At 35.7% G+C, this 15,483-nt stretch overlaps 1 protein-coding gene and 1 long non-coding RNA gene across 6 annotated transcripts in view; one reads left to right on the top strand and one right to left on the bottom strand.

Annotated features, from left to right (window-relative positions):
* The window catches only part of LOC143253420 (uncharacterized), a 240,221-nt gene that overhangs the window by 214,797 nt on the left and 9,941 nt on the right, over positions 1 to 15,483 (bottom strand). The gene's annotated exons all lie outside the window — the stretch shown is intronic.
* The window catches only part of LOC143253422 (uncharacterized), a 111,205-nt gene that overhangs the window by 94,510 nt on the left and 1,212 nt on the right, over positions 1 to 15,483 (top strand). Inside the window, exon 1 of one of the 2 annotated variants that reach the window (XR_013029570.1) lies at positions 14,741 to 14,865. The exons of the other annotated variant lie outside the window; for it this stretch is intronic. This is a non-coding gene — a long non-coding RNA (uncharacterized LOC143253422). Of the gene's footprint in view, positions 1 to 14,740; positions 14,866 to 15,483 lie in introns of those variants that run through there. 2 annotated transcript variants of the gene reach the window in all.

Here is a 15,483-nt window from a genome sequence, read left to right as displayed (position 1 = left end):
CTCTCTGTCAAAAATACTTGTGTTAACTGGCTTTTTTTAATTAGTACCTGCCTTTCTTTACTGATGTATATAAAATATAATGCAGTTAAACATGTATTAATACCATAAATAGATAGGTACACACTAATAGCATAGAAAGACGCGTATTAACACATTGACTACTGATTCGTCATATAGGGTAGACTATGTTAATAGTATACAGAGAAAAATATATTAAAAGCAGCTACAAAAAGATACATATTAATAGCTTAGATAGATACGTAGATATAATATATTAACAGCAATTACAGGTATTCAAGTACTGAAAGCATATACACATTATTAGCAGTGACAGAATGTATTAGTGGTGTATGCATAAAAAGATATGTATCAACAGGATAAACTGATAGATAGACATGTATTAATGACATACACATATACATGTATTAATGACATACACAGATAGACGTGCATTAATGACATATACAGATAGACATGTATTAATACACATACATAGATGTGTATTAATGACATATAAATACAGACATGTATTAATGAAATACACATAGACATGTATTAATGACATACACATACATAGACGTGTATTAATGACATATAAATACAGACATGTATTAATGAAATACACATAGACATGTATTAATGACATACACATAGACGTGTATTAATGAAATATACACATAGACGTGTATTAATGAAATATACACATAGACGTGTATTCATGACATGCATATAGACGTGTATTAATAACATATACATAGACGTGTATTAATGACATACACATAGATATGTATTCATGACATACACATAGACGTGTATTAATGACATATATAGATAGACATTAATGAATTCCATACAGTTTTATGCTCTTTGTTTTCGATATCTGAACAAAGGAATATAAGCTACATAAGGAACAGTCAGGACTTCGTTACAAGGCCTAACTTACGACTTGGTCTGTTAGAATCTAACCACTTTCTTTCGTAAAAACACTTCGATTTAATTTATCTACCGCAAAGGGAATCGGTCAAGTACTACTAAAACATCTTATTTAAACGTCTGTATAGCAAAACATAGCGCTGGTTTTGTTTTGGACTAAAATACACCGTAGTATTAATTAATTTCGTAATTAAAAATACGTCACAACGTACGTGCTGAATGAGTAGAGAATAAATAAGTTCGACTTGTTATGCGCTTTCAACAGACGAAGAGTTTTTTGTTTTTTTTTCGTAAGCGATTATTTAAAAACAGACATAAATAAATATTCTTACAATATTTTAGTTTCTCAAAAAGGTACTATGGAAAAAACAAGAACGTGTCAGTTAGAGACTACAGATTAGCAAATAATGTCTTCATTAGTGTGTGTGTGTTTCTCTTATAGCAAAACCACGTTGGTCTATCTGTTGAGGTCTTTATTATTAAATAACACTATCGTGATAACAGAGACTGAAAACTAGGCCTCGTTTTAAACCTTCCTTATACTGAAAATAAAATAAAGATAATCGAGAAATCGTAATTGAATTTCGACTTAAAATATTTGAGTTTATTTCCAATAAATCGTGTTTATTTGTACATATATTAAAAAAAATTCCAGAATTAATTTATTACTATTACAGTTTTCAATAATTCCGTTCTCACTACAGCATTCAAAAAAGGAATGAAAGCAATACTTACAAATTATTTCCATCAGTTGCTAGGAGACTACGTTGCTATGGAAACCTACACGTACGTGAGAACTGCTTATTACCTATCTATAGAAGTTCTGTAACACCCTTTATATGGTTTGGAGATACTGGGGTATCACGCAACTGAACAAACTGGTTTTTAATCGCATTTCTTCAACTATATATTTGTTTTTACGTTTATTTACTTATATTTCTATAAATTGCTTGTTACAAATAACGACTTATTTTTCATAACTTCAAATTTCTGAAATATAAAACTTACTAGTTTTATTGTAAGCACTTTTTTAACAGGAAATTTATTTAAACGTTCCTTTTCAAACTGGAAAATAATTAAATTCCATCAAATATTCCACGACTATAATAGTACATAATTATTTCTAAACCTGAGCATCATTAATCAAACCTTCTTAGATTAAATTCACAGTTTATTAAGAGATATTCTTTAAGTTCTAATAGGTTAATATGAATATATTTATATATGCCAACATCAGAATTTCACGTATTTCAACATTAAAGATAATTTCGATAGCGCTAAAAAGATGCATAGGATAAAACTTGGCATGTGTGTTCGGTAACACCAGAGACGGCCCGACATGGTCAGTTGGGTTAAGGCTTTCGATTCGCAATCTGAAGGTGGCGGGTTCGAATCCCCGTCGCACCAAACATGCTCGCCCTTTCAGCCGTGGAGGCGTTATAATATGACGGTCAATTCCACTATTCGTTGGTAAAAGAGTAGGCCAAGAGTTGGCGGTGGGTAGTAGTGACTAGCTGTCTTCCCTCTAGTGTTACACTGCTAAATTAGGGACGGCTAGTGCAGACAGCCCTCGCGTAACTTTGCATGAAGTTCAAAACAAACAAACAAACAAACACCAGAGAAAGATGTAGGTTAAAACCAGGCATATGTGTTCGATAGCACCAGAGGAGGATAATACCAGAGATACATGTAGGATAAAACCAGGCATATGTAATATGTGTTCAATAACACCAGAGGATAATAATACCAGAGACACATGTAGGATAAAACCAGGCATGTGTTCGACTGCACCAGAGGAGAATAATACCAGAGACACATGTAGGATAAAACCAGGCATATGTGTTCGATAGCCCCAGAGGAGGATAATACCAGAGACACATGTAGAATAAAACCAGGCATGTGTGTTCGATAGCACCAGAGGAGGATAATACCAGACACACATGTAGGATAAAACCAGGCATATGTGTTCGATAGCCCCAGAGGAGGATAATACCAGAGACACATGTAGGATAAAACCAGGCATGTGTGTTCGATAGCACCAGAGGAGGATAATACCAGAGACACATGTAGGATAAAACCAGGCATATGTGTTCGATAGCACCAGAGGAGAATAATACCAGAGACACATGTAGGATAAAACCATGCACGTGTTCGATAGCACCAGAGGAGAATAATACCAGAGACACATGTAGGATAAAACCAGGCATGTGTGTTCGATAGCACCAGAGGAGGATAATACCAGAGCATGTAGGATAAAACCAGGCAGAGGAGGATAATACCAGAGACACATGTAGGATAAAACCAGGCATGTGTGTTCGATAACACCAGAGAGAGAGACGTATATAATAACACCAGAAATCTATGTGGGATAAATCAGAGAGACAAAGAAAATAGCACCAGAGACACATGTAAGATAACATAAAAAAACATATCGAAAGTAACACCAGAAACACATACAGGATAACATTGGAGGAACATATCGAATAGAAATATCTAATAGCAACTAGCAGACATAACACCAGATAGGCATATATGTTGGACACCATCGAGTAGACATGCCAGATAACATTAGAGTGACAAATAGAATAATAAAAGAAAAATATTTTGGAAACATTAAACAGATATAGAGGGCAGCACGAGGAAGACACGTAATGACGACATTAGATATGCAAATCGAATAACACTAGAAGCGTCTGGGAAAGCACCAAATAAATATTTAGAATGTCATCAGACATGCACAGATAGTGGATACTCCCAAGCAGGATAACACTAAAGAGACATACAATATAACGACAGAGAAAGCTATACATTAAGCTTGAATAGGCATGAACGTGAACTCTATTTACATAAGCTTGGTTTGGTTTGTTCTGAATTTCGCGCAAAGCTACACCAGAGCTATCTGCGCTAGCCGTCCCTAATTTAACAGTGTAAGACTAGAGAGAAGGCAACTAGTCATCACCACCTACCGCCAACTCTTGGGCTACTCTTTTACTAACGAATAGTGGGACTGACCGTCACTTTATAACGCCACCACGGCTGAAAGGACGAGTATGTTTGGTGTGACGGAGATTCGAACTCGCGACCCTCGGATTACGAGTCGAGTGCCTTAACCACCTGGCCATGCTGGGCATTTACGTAAGCTAGAACACACTATGCTAACATTAATACAGGCGTTCCGATATAATGGTAAATTTCATTATTTGTATCCAAGGTTTCGCTACAGATGGCCAGGAGTTTGTTTTGAATTTCGCGCAAAACTACTCGAGAGCTATCTGCGCTAGCCGTCCATAATTTAGTAGTGTAAGACTAGAAGGACGGCAGCTAGTCATCACCACCCACCGTCAACTCTTGGGCTACTCTTTTACCAACGAATAGTGGGATTGACCTTCACTTTATAACACCTTCACGGCTGAAAGGGCGAGCATGTTTGGTGTGACGGGGATTCGAACTCGCGACCCTCGGATTACGAGTCGAATTCCTTAACCACCTAGCCGTGTCTGGTAAATGGCCAGGAGAACTACTAGTTCCCGTTAGTGGGAGAGGTTCGTTGAATGTGATTTCAGAAAAAATTCTTTCATCTCGCAATACTATTAATGTAATTATGAACAGGAAACTAGCTTATGGCAAATATGGAGGAACGTATTATTATAATTTAAAATCGTTAACATTTTTATAGATATTTTAGTAATTTCTTTGATCAGGTAAGTTTAACCTTTCTTTTTTAAAATACTACCCACTTCTGAGTAATCCACGTCTTAGGCTTTGTGTTCCAACGAACAATACCAGTAGTGGAAGAGGTGCCGTGTTGAAAATAAACTGTTGTCAAGATTATGAGTAGTGTTGTACGACCACACTGAGGATGTGTGTTAGTCAACAATGTGAGATGTGGTAATTTCACGTTGAATGTGCACCACCAGTCAACAAAGTTAGCTGTTATAGTGAGGTTAACTACAGCAAACAATTTAGTTATAACAATGTGTTAGAATTGTACTACACTAAATAGTATCTGTTGTAGCAGTTATGCTACAGTCAACGAAACAAAACTTGGCACTCAAATTATATAAGAAATGTAGATACGCAAAGACTGGTGGCTATGGCAGTCGTTGTCTTTCCCCTTTAACTAAAGAATATCCACTGAACCTTTTTATTACTTCTGGCCAATTTCTACTTTTATAAATCTACTCGTGAATAGTACAGATGGAACTAAAACACATACACTGCTTTAAGGACTTCTCATTCTCAACACGTTGGGGAAATATAATTATTTACACGGTAATATCACTAAGGGAATCTTAAACAATCACAGAAATGTCTTAAAAAGATCTGAAACCTCCAAATATGATATATTCTATCAAGAAGCCCGCGTCGGCTTCCTGCGGGGAATAACAACCCTTCACGAAACAGAAGAGATAGACACGTGGAGGGTATACGTGTTTCGTACCTCGTGGAGGGATTTGTTTTAAAATAACAACAGTGATCCTAAGAACTGGCGACGTGTAAGGAAAAGCATTTATTGGGGGACCGTCTGCAACCTTCCGTATTTTTCTTAAATTCAATCTACGCTTATTCTTTCCGGAACTTTCGGTTAAAGTAAGAATAGAGTACAGAGATAAATGACACGACGGTCCCCAGGAAACGAAATCCCAATAAGCGTTGTCGGTCACGCATTTGTCTTCTGCGAGTGTTTTCCGGACAGAACGATATCGCGAAACTAGTAAGGAAATTCTTTTCATTCGCTTTTTCAACAACCGTTACAACGACTACACACCCTTGCACAGAATAATTTTCGAACAACTAGGGTGAAGCGTACGTAGAAAGAATAAGCCACTTTACTCGACATAGAACCATTCATCGTTTATCTCCTTCGGGTGGTGTCTTAAAAAAATCCCATTACCAAATGCTAAAATGTGACGGAAAATAATATGGAAGGCCCGTGCGTATTTTTCTGTGTATTAAAATAACTCAACTGAGGTTCATATATCCATTACAATATTCTACATTTGTAGCACGTGTGATAACAACAGTTTCAGATGAGGGCTTAAGTGTAAGTTCAAGTGATCTAAGAGCATATCCTGGAATTCTCCGAATTTCAATGGGTATTTTAGGAAAATCCTTTACCTTGCTGATTTTTTGTCTGTTGTTTCTTTTTTAATATTTGTCACCATCGTTCCTTTCCAATGTGTCACCGCCAGTGTTCTAATAATTTCACCTAGCGTTTACAGTGTTCTAATAATTTCACCTAGCGTTTCCAGTGTCCTAATAATTTCACCTAGCGTTTCCAGTGTTCTAATAATCTCACCTAGCGTTTCCAGTGTCCTAATAATTTTACCTAGCGTTTCCAGTGTTCTAATAATTTCACCTACGTTTCCAGTGTTCTAATAATTTTACCTAGCGTTTCCAGTGTTCTAATAATTTCACCTAGCGATTCCAGTGTCCTAATAATTTCTCCGAGCGTTTCCAGTGTTCTAATAATTTCACCTAGCGTTTCCAGTGTTCTAATAATTTCACCTAGCGTTTCCAGTGTTCTAATAATTTCACCTAGCGTTTCCACGAATTTGGCTATTATTCGTATCGCTTCTTCTTTCTTTTTTTATACGTAATTGAAATATTGGGTAGAGATTATGATATAAAACAGCTGGATGCATATTAAAATGTGTTGTAGTAACTATTTGTTATTTTCACTGATTAAACCTATATTAAAATACTTAATTCTGAATTATCGTACTACTGACTCTACCCTAATCGTTTGGTCCTCTCTCTTGAGATCATCTACGCCTCTATTGAGTTTGTTTTGGACTGCCAATTTAAGAATTTACGAAGAAGCATTTGAAGTAATATAACAGCTTTGTTTGTTTGTGGAGAAGTGAAAAGTTACATAATTTGATACCTCTGTTGTATCCACAGTAGGAATTAAATCCCGATTTCTAGAGTTATAAGTCCTCGAATTCACCGCTAAGCCACTAGCGAAGCTGTGGTGAGCTATGCACACTATATAATTTGTCCCAAAACTCTCAGTGTCGGAAAGGTTTAAAACCCCCGAGGTGTGTTTATGAATATTGTTGCACTCTAAAAAAAAAAAAAAAAGAAGTGAGACTATGGTGTGATTCCAATAAATACACCAATAGTTACTGACAAGGTAAGGATTCACACTCTTAAAGATGTAAGTTTAACACTAAAATACATTCACACACCTGCCACCTATTTAAAGTTGTAAATTTAACAATAAAGTAAATGCACACTTCTGCTACCTACCTAAAGGTGTAAATTTAAATCTAAAGTAAGTTTACACTCCTATATATCTGTGGATGTAAATTTAGAACTAACGTTCACACTCTTACCTATCTATGGGTTTAAATTTAGAACTAAAGTTAAGTTCACACTCCTCCCATCTATTGTTTTCAGGAGTCTAGTTGTAACTCTTAAAAAGTATGCATTTACAATTAGGTTTACTTATATGAAATGTGGCTTCATACACTATTAATATTTAATATTTCACAATTCTCGCGAAAGGTGTGAACTCCAGTATGTTGCTCCTGTATCAGTTTTTTACACCCATAAAGGGCCAACCAGGGTTTCAGAAAAAAATGAGTGTCTTCACACTTACTGTCTACTGTCTGAAAAACAAAACCTTAGTCATGTCTTTACACTTAGTATTCTGAAAAACAAAACCTTAGTCATGTCTTTACACTTAATGTTCTGAAAAACAAAACCTTAGTCATGTCTTTACACTTAGTATTCTGAAAAACAAAACCTTAGTCATGTCTTTACACTTAATGTTCTGAAAAACAAAACCTTAGTCATGTCTTTACACTTAGTGTTCTGAGAAACAAAATCTTAGCCGTGTCTTTACACTTAGTGTTCTGAGAAACAAATTCTTATTCGTGTCTCTACACTTAGTGTTTGATAAACAAAATCTTAGTCGTGTTTCTACACTTAGTGTTTGATAAACAAAATCTTAGTCGTGTCTTTACACTTAGTGTTTGATAAACAAAATCTTAGTCGTGTCTTTACACTTAGTGTTCTGAGAAACAAATTCTTAGTCGTGTATTTACATTTAATGTTCTGAGAAACAAAATCTCAGTCGTGTCTTTACATTTAGTGTTCTGAGAAACAAAATCTTAGCCGTGTCTTTACACTTAGTGTACTGAAAAGCAAAATCTTAGTCGTTCTTTACACTTAGTGTTCTGAGAATACAAGACAATTAAAACTAAATTTCGAATCTCTGAGTTTAAAGGCTTAACTTAAATATTGCGAGACTGAAGAAGAAGAAGAAACAAAAACGATATTAGAAAGCAGTCATAGAGAAGGTAAAAAAAAAACACCTTTAAACCTTATATAACCGTTGGGGGTCCAAATATTACACTATGTTAAATAATTTTTATATTTTTGATTGTTACAACACTCAATCCAAATATGTGATAAAAATATTGGGTAAAATTAATCTCTATTTAAAATAAAGTACAAAGAAGACCCTAGCGGTAATAAATGGAATTAACTGCAATATCAATGGTGTTTTTATAAAAATTAAAAAAATTGACTCATACATCATCAGAAATCCTGTAACCAAGAAATTGTGTGTATGAACTAGGTTATAGAATTCTAAGATTGAAAGAGTATTTTTTTTACTTGTGAGAAATGATCTGTATGTAAGTGTTAAAGCGCTAATAACGGGTATGCATCACAGTGTTTTGTTCCAGAAAAACTGGCTTCATGTTCACACGTGATAATCTTACGTACCGGAAAAACTGGTTTCATGTCCACACGTAATAATTTTTTGTACCGGAAAAAAATTTGTTTAATGTGCGCCCGCGATAATTATGTATACCGGGAAACTGTTTTCTTCCCATACGTGATAATTATGTATACCGGGAAACTGTTTTCTTCCAACACGTGATAATTATGAGTGCCGGGAAACCGGTTTCATGTGCATACTTGTTCGTAGAATACCATGGTTTTCCATCAGTATCGTTGAGGCTAGAAAGAAGAGTTTCCAAAACGTGATTCTAATGTTTCACATCACCAAGAACGAAAACAACAAACTACTAAAAAGAAATAACTCCACATTTGGATCACGTTTAATTAAGTTGAAATTATTAAAGTAGCTTGATGACAACTATTGCTCGATGAATTCTTGAGGCGATTACGATTTACTTGTTTGTTTATTTATATATTTTTTTCTTTTTCGAAATGCCACACTAGGTATTTGAAGAATTTTAATTTGACGGCTATTAATCACGTTTTATAAAAATTCTGGTACATTATAACTCTGTTATTTTTTCATTTATTATATTCAAGAAACACTTGGCTAAAAAAAGGCCTTATTTCCTTCCTCCTCACCCCCCTCAACCACCAGCACTAAGTTTGACGACCGACTAGAACTTACTCACCGGATCAAGATTACACCCCTTCACGCTGTTTTAAGACCGGCACATAAGGATTAATTGGGCTTAGCTATCAAAGCGTAGAACAATTGTAAACAGGTCTAGCGGAACCAGATTTATACGCTTTGGGATTACCATTTTTTTTATATATAACTTCAACTCGCAAATTAATTGTAGTTTTTTTGTTATAAACAGAAGCATTGTACTGTTTCTTCTTATAACAGACATTTCCGTTTAACTGGTCATCGTCAACAGCGTGATACGACCAGCTACGAATTTACGAAATGACGTCATGCGCAGAACTTTTAAAATATTTTTTATCCAAAGGTAGCGTGTTCTATATACCAAGGAACGCTAAGCCTTTCACGGTAACGTTTCAAGTAGCACTACAGCGAAAAAGCGAAAAACATTTTTTTTTTTAAATAAAATACTTTATTTAGTCAGTATCCATCATGGAGTAAAGACTGAATTAGTCGACCCTACACTAATAATATTTTATGCTGGATAACCAGTGTAATCACAGGGTTATGTTGTCGTATCAACAGGTAGAATACAACGACCGTTTATGACACATTACATACAACTATGGTTGGAAACCTTACTCACGTTTTTCATGGTTAACTTAATGTGTGTTGGATGCAAATATTTAAATACGCAAAACTACAGGCAATCACCACAATATAGAAATGTCATAATGCTCATATTAATTTAGAATAAGAATATGATTTTTTTTAAACTTCGACATTTATTTAGAAGGAAAAGCTAACTTTACTCTCTAGAGTAAAAACGTTTCTTTCTTTAAAAAACGTTTCGCCATTATGCCTCATCAGAACATTAATGTTTTTTATATAAGATAAAAAACACAGAATAATCACATTTGTAATCTCTCCTTATAACACATTTTAAAAACGACTTCCTTTTATGCATTTAATCTATTTATAGATTATTTTCTCGTACAAAGTAATAAAGTTGTAAACACAAGTTAAAGTATCAGTTCATACTTTCTTTCGATAGTATAGATACTATTTGTTTTTTGAGGTATACTTACCGAGTGATATAGCTAACAAAACAAACGTAATACGCTCAAAAAGCGAAAGAATGGAACACATTGTGGAAACGTAAGTGATTGATGATATAAGACGAGTGCACATTATTGGCGCGACGATGAACAAGAGACTAACAAAAATGCAGAAAAACGTTGGATAACAAACTGAGGCTACAGCGCAAAGCAGAAATGACATGTGGAAGCAATAGTTTTAAGACGCTACTGAAGATGGTTAATAATACACAAAAGTAATACTTTTAAGATTCTATTAAAGGTGGTTAATAATACATAAAAAAATAGTTTCAAAACGCTATTGAAGATGGTTAATAATACATAAAAATAATAGTTTTAAGACATCACTGAACATGGTTATTAATACATAAATATAATAAATTGAAGACGCTGCTGAACATGGTTAAGATGGTTAATAATACATAAAAATAGTTTTAAGACGCTATTGAAGATGGTTAATAATACATAGAAATAATAGTTTTAAGACATCACTGAACATGGTTATTAATACATAAATATACTAAATTGAAAACGCTGCTGAACATGGTTAAGACGGTTAATAACATAAAAGTAAAACGTTACTTAAAATGGTTAATAATACATAAAAATAATAGTTTTAGGACGCTATTGAAGATGGTTAATAATATTACCTTTCTACCAGAGCAAGCTATGTGGTTATAGTGAAACTGATGATCAACCTTGTAGTCAATACAGCTAATTTTAAAATACTTTCCTTACGTTTACACTGAAGATGTTCCTTCAGTTAGATACTGTTGCTGCTAACAGTAGTTTGTATAATTCGAGTAATAAATACGTCATGAAGTTCAGTCTATTAATATTAGTCCTAAACACAAATTCTCAATTAACAATGCAACACAATATGAATGATATAAATAGAATACTAACAATCAATAAATTAAAATAATAAAGAAATAACGTTCGTTATACTAACTAGTGTATGGAGTAATAATAATGAAAGCACAAGAACTTTGAAGGGCATTCAGAAGTAGTTAGTCGGCTAATGGTTTGAGAGGAAAGGACACGACCCCTCTGTACTGCTATTTCCCATAAACAAAGCTCCAACACATTTTAGACACTGAGTTGGCGCCAAAACCGTATCCAGTCTTGTTCAGTACATATTGGCACTTTTAACTCGCTTGTGCGCTAACATGCCGAAATTACATAAAGGTTGTTTCCAAGAAAAAACAAAAAGCAATTGAGCGGTGAATGCACAAGAGAACTAAGAATTGGTCACACTGATGGTCAGCCACTCCCTCAACACCAGATGTTGACTTCAGGTTCCCACGCTTTAGACGGAAACTACCCTATTTTGTATTTTGGTAAACGACCTCATTATTTATACTCTGTAGGTCGCAAAGGTCTGGGTCACGGTGACAAACCTATCGCATTCTGTAGCGATAATTCTTCATTGTAATTATTCTGTTAATATAATAATAAAGTTTGCAATGACGTTCTAGATGATGCCGTAATCCTATCATATCGTAATATGGTTAATATACCTATATGTCTCTTACAATAACATAAAAACATATATACAGCACCTCTTACAATATTCCATTCTGGCCCCGCATGACCGGGTGATTAGGGGCGCTCGACTCCTAATCTGAGGGTCGCAGGTTCGAATCCACATCACACCAAGAATGCTCTCTCTTTCAGCAATGGGGGACAATATAATATTTGATCCATCCCAGTATTCGTTGGTAAAAGAGTAGCCCAAGAAATGGGTGGTGATGACTAGCTGCCTTCCCTCTAGTCTTACACAGCTAAATTAGAGACGGCTAGCACAGATAGCCCTTCTGTAGCTTTATGCAAAATCCAAGAAAAGAAACAAATAATTTTATATTCACGCATTGATGTAGTTTTTAACGTCAACATAACTGAATTAACCCCTACAATGAATCTTTCAGCTTGTCACTTCAGTTTGGGAATAAAGCCGGTGAACAAACATAAACCCTGACAAAGTTTAGTTTCTAAACTAATTACAAAGCTGAAGGTATATCTACGCCACCTTGAAATAAGGCGTTCTTAATGTAGGTAGGTGTGTCATTGCCTTAACGATCATTCCTCCAACAGAGTCATTCAACGAGTCTTTCATCAACAACAAAACGTTTAAAAAGTACTTTATTCTTTACATATCAGAAACCTGTTTTGTTAACATCGCCACGACGTATTGTTACAGTGCTGAAGTATTAGGTTAGGCTTAACGTCATTTGTGCAGCTTAAGAGCAAATTACCGTTATATAATAGTTTGAATGTGTTTGCTCTTCAGCGCAAAACTACACAATGGACTTTCTGCGTCTGCCCACCGCGGGGAGTCAAACCCCGGATTTTAACGTTGTAGGTTCTTAAACTTGCCGTTGACCCACCAGAGGGGAGGAAATAGCTACAAATAAATTTTTTCTTATTTTTTTAGCACCAATATAGGTGTCATAAAATTTATATCCGAAGTTCCATAAAGAAAAACAAAAAACAAAAACGTTCACCCTAGGTAACTAAGTGGTTTTAACACAATTTTCTCTGGTGCTATTTCAGGCCTCAGTTCCATCTGATTTTTGATAGGAAAGTAAAAAAAAACAAAAACAAAAAACGAAATTGGCCCAATTTACACTTGAACACGACAGCAGGTGCGTGTGGACTATCAGCACACATTGAACGCTGGTTCGATTATTTCTACAAACGGAGTTCTTCACGAGAAAGAAAAACAGTGAGATTAAAAAAAAAATAGTTAAAGCAAAATAACTTTTCCTATCTGTGCCTGTTCTTTCATCTCGGGAAACAGATGGCCTAAGTTATTTTAGTATTAAAAGCAGTGAATTCGATGGACTACAAGAAGACCTAAAACATCCACGATCAAATACTTATGACAGAATCTTATGCTAAATAAATGATTTGTTGAAACCTTAAAGATATTTTACTTTCGAAATATCAAATTTATTATTTTATAGCCCAATGCGATTAAACTACAATCACTATTTCGTATAATCTATGATTTTAAACAACGTGCCATTGCTCATATCTAACTACAACCATGCATTCCTTTCAGCGCAATGCACTTAACACGATATCTCTGATAGAAAGGCTCGGCATGGCCAAGTGTGTTAAGGCGTTCGACTCGTAATCCGAGGATCGCGGGTTCGAGTCCCCGTCGCACAAACATGTTCGCCCTTTCAGCCGTGGGGGCGTTATAATGTTACGGTCAATCCCACTATTTGTTGATAAGAGAGTAGCCCAAGAGTTGGCGGTAGGTGGTGATGACTAGCTGCCTTTCCTCTAGTCTTACACTGATAAATTAGGGACGGCTAGCGCAGATAGCCCTCGAGTAGCTTTGCGCGAAATTAAAAAAAACAAAGAAACAAACCATGACAGAAGTTATTTACACCTTTGTGATCTTAGAAATGTAGATGTCACAATTTTAAGAGACACCTAGTTATTATTTAAATCATGTTAATTACGTTCATGCATCCCGACGGTTTAGAACATTGGGTTTCGATACCTGCGGTGGGTAGAACACAGACAGCCTATCATGTAGCTTTGTGGTTAGCAACAAAGAAGCTAAACCTAAGTTAATGGAACAGCTAATCGATTATACACACAAATATCGACTTGTGTTAGAACTTATACAGAAGTCCACGAAACCAGCGTTTAAATTATTAAAATAGCAAATACACTGGAAGAACCGTATACCTGGGTATGTTTAATTAACACAATCATAAATACACGAAAATACCAAAATATTATTCGCACTTTAAAAATGTGGGTGCATCATAAAAATGGTAGTCGATCCCTCAGCATGGATGATGGGTAGCAGGGTGCTTACTGATTGGCTGCCTTCCCTCTGGTCAGTAATGTAAAATTAGGGCCGGTGGTGGATGGCATTATCAGCTTTGTCATATACACAAACTTGTAGGCAACAGCTGGGTTTTATTTTGATGTAAACCATATAATGAGAATTACTTGTATAGCCTACGTAAAACAGGTACCAAACAAACACCTAGTGTTTTTGTGATGTTATTGAAAAAAAAGATTATATATGATACATTGCAGGATTTTTAGAAAGAAAAAATACAAAATTTAGCCTTTTCAGGAATTCGCGGTATATGCGCAACTGATTAACAAAGAGACAAATCGTATTATACGCATCAGTGTACTGATGTAATGACTGGAACTCTGAGAAACGGGGTGTCTCTTTTGTGTTCCAAAACCGACCTTTTATGGAATTATTTTTCAAAGCGGAAGGAAATTCCATTGAAAGTTGAGTACATTTTTACTAATCGTTGCAGCCTTGTCTTACCACACAGTGAGTTCGTATTTCTCGAGGAAATTCCAGTCTTTTCTCTCATTCCGCGATGGCCCTTCATTCCCTCTACAAGGCCACTTTTATTGTAAAAAAAAAAGAAGAAAAAAGACTAGCTGCACATTGGTTTGTATGTTATGGGGTGGAGGCGTTCTAACCGCATCTTGAGACCGAAACAGGTGAGGATTTCCCTCTTCATTTGCGGGTTAATCCATACAAACACAATCGTACCTTTCCTATTCTATAAGCACATTCTTCAATTTTGTTTGTTTGTTTTTTAATTTCGCGCAAAGCTACTCGAGGGCTATCTGCGCTAGCCATCCTAAACTTAGCAGCGTAAGACTAGAGGGAAGGCAGCTAATCATCACCACCCACAGCAAATTCTTTGGCTACTCTTTTACCAACGAATAATGGGACTAACCGTTACATTATAACGCTCCCACGGCTGAAAGGGCGAGCATGTGTGGTGTGAAGGGGATTCGATCCCGCGATTTTCAAATTACGAGTCGAGTGCCTTAACCATCTGGCCATGTCGGGCCGTTCTTCAATTTAAATAGTACTAGAACCGTTAAATGTATTGTGTTTGGGTTCCTTCCGTAAAATTATTTGAGGCCTATCATGGCCAGGTGGTTAAGGTATTCGTCGCGTAATCTGAGGATTACGGGTACGCATCCCCGTCACACCAAACATGCTCGCCCTTTCAGCCGTGGGGGCGTTATAAAGTGACGGTGAATCCCACTATTTGTTGGTAAAAGAGTAGCTCAAGAGTTGGCGGTGGGTGGTGATGATCTGCTGCC

This window comes from Tachypleus tridentatus, chromosome 6 (assembly GCF_004210375.1).
Source record: "Tachypleus tridentatus isolate NWPU-2018 chromosome 6, ASM421037v1, whole genome shotgun sequence".
NCBI lineage: Eukaryota > Metazoa > Arthropoda > Merostomata > Xiphosura > Limulidae > Tachypleus > Tachypleus tridentatus.
Note: the sequence above shows the minus strand (reverse complement) of the source record. Positions and strands in the feature narration are given on the sequence as shown.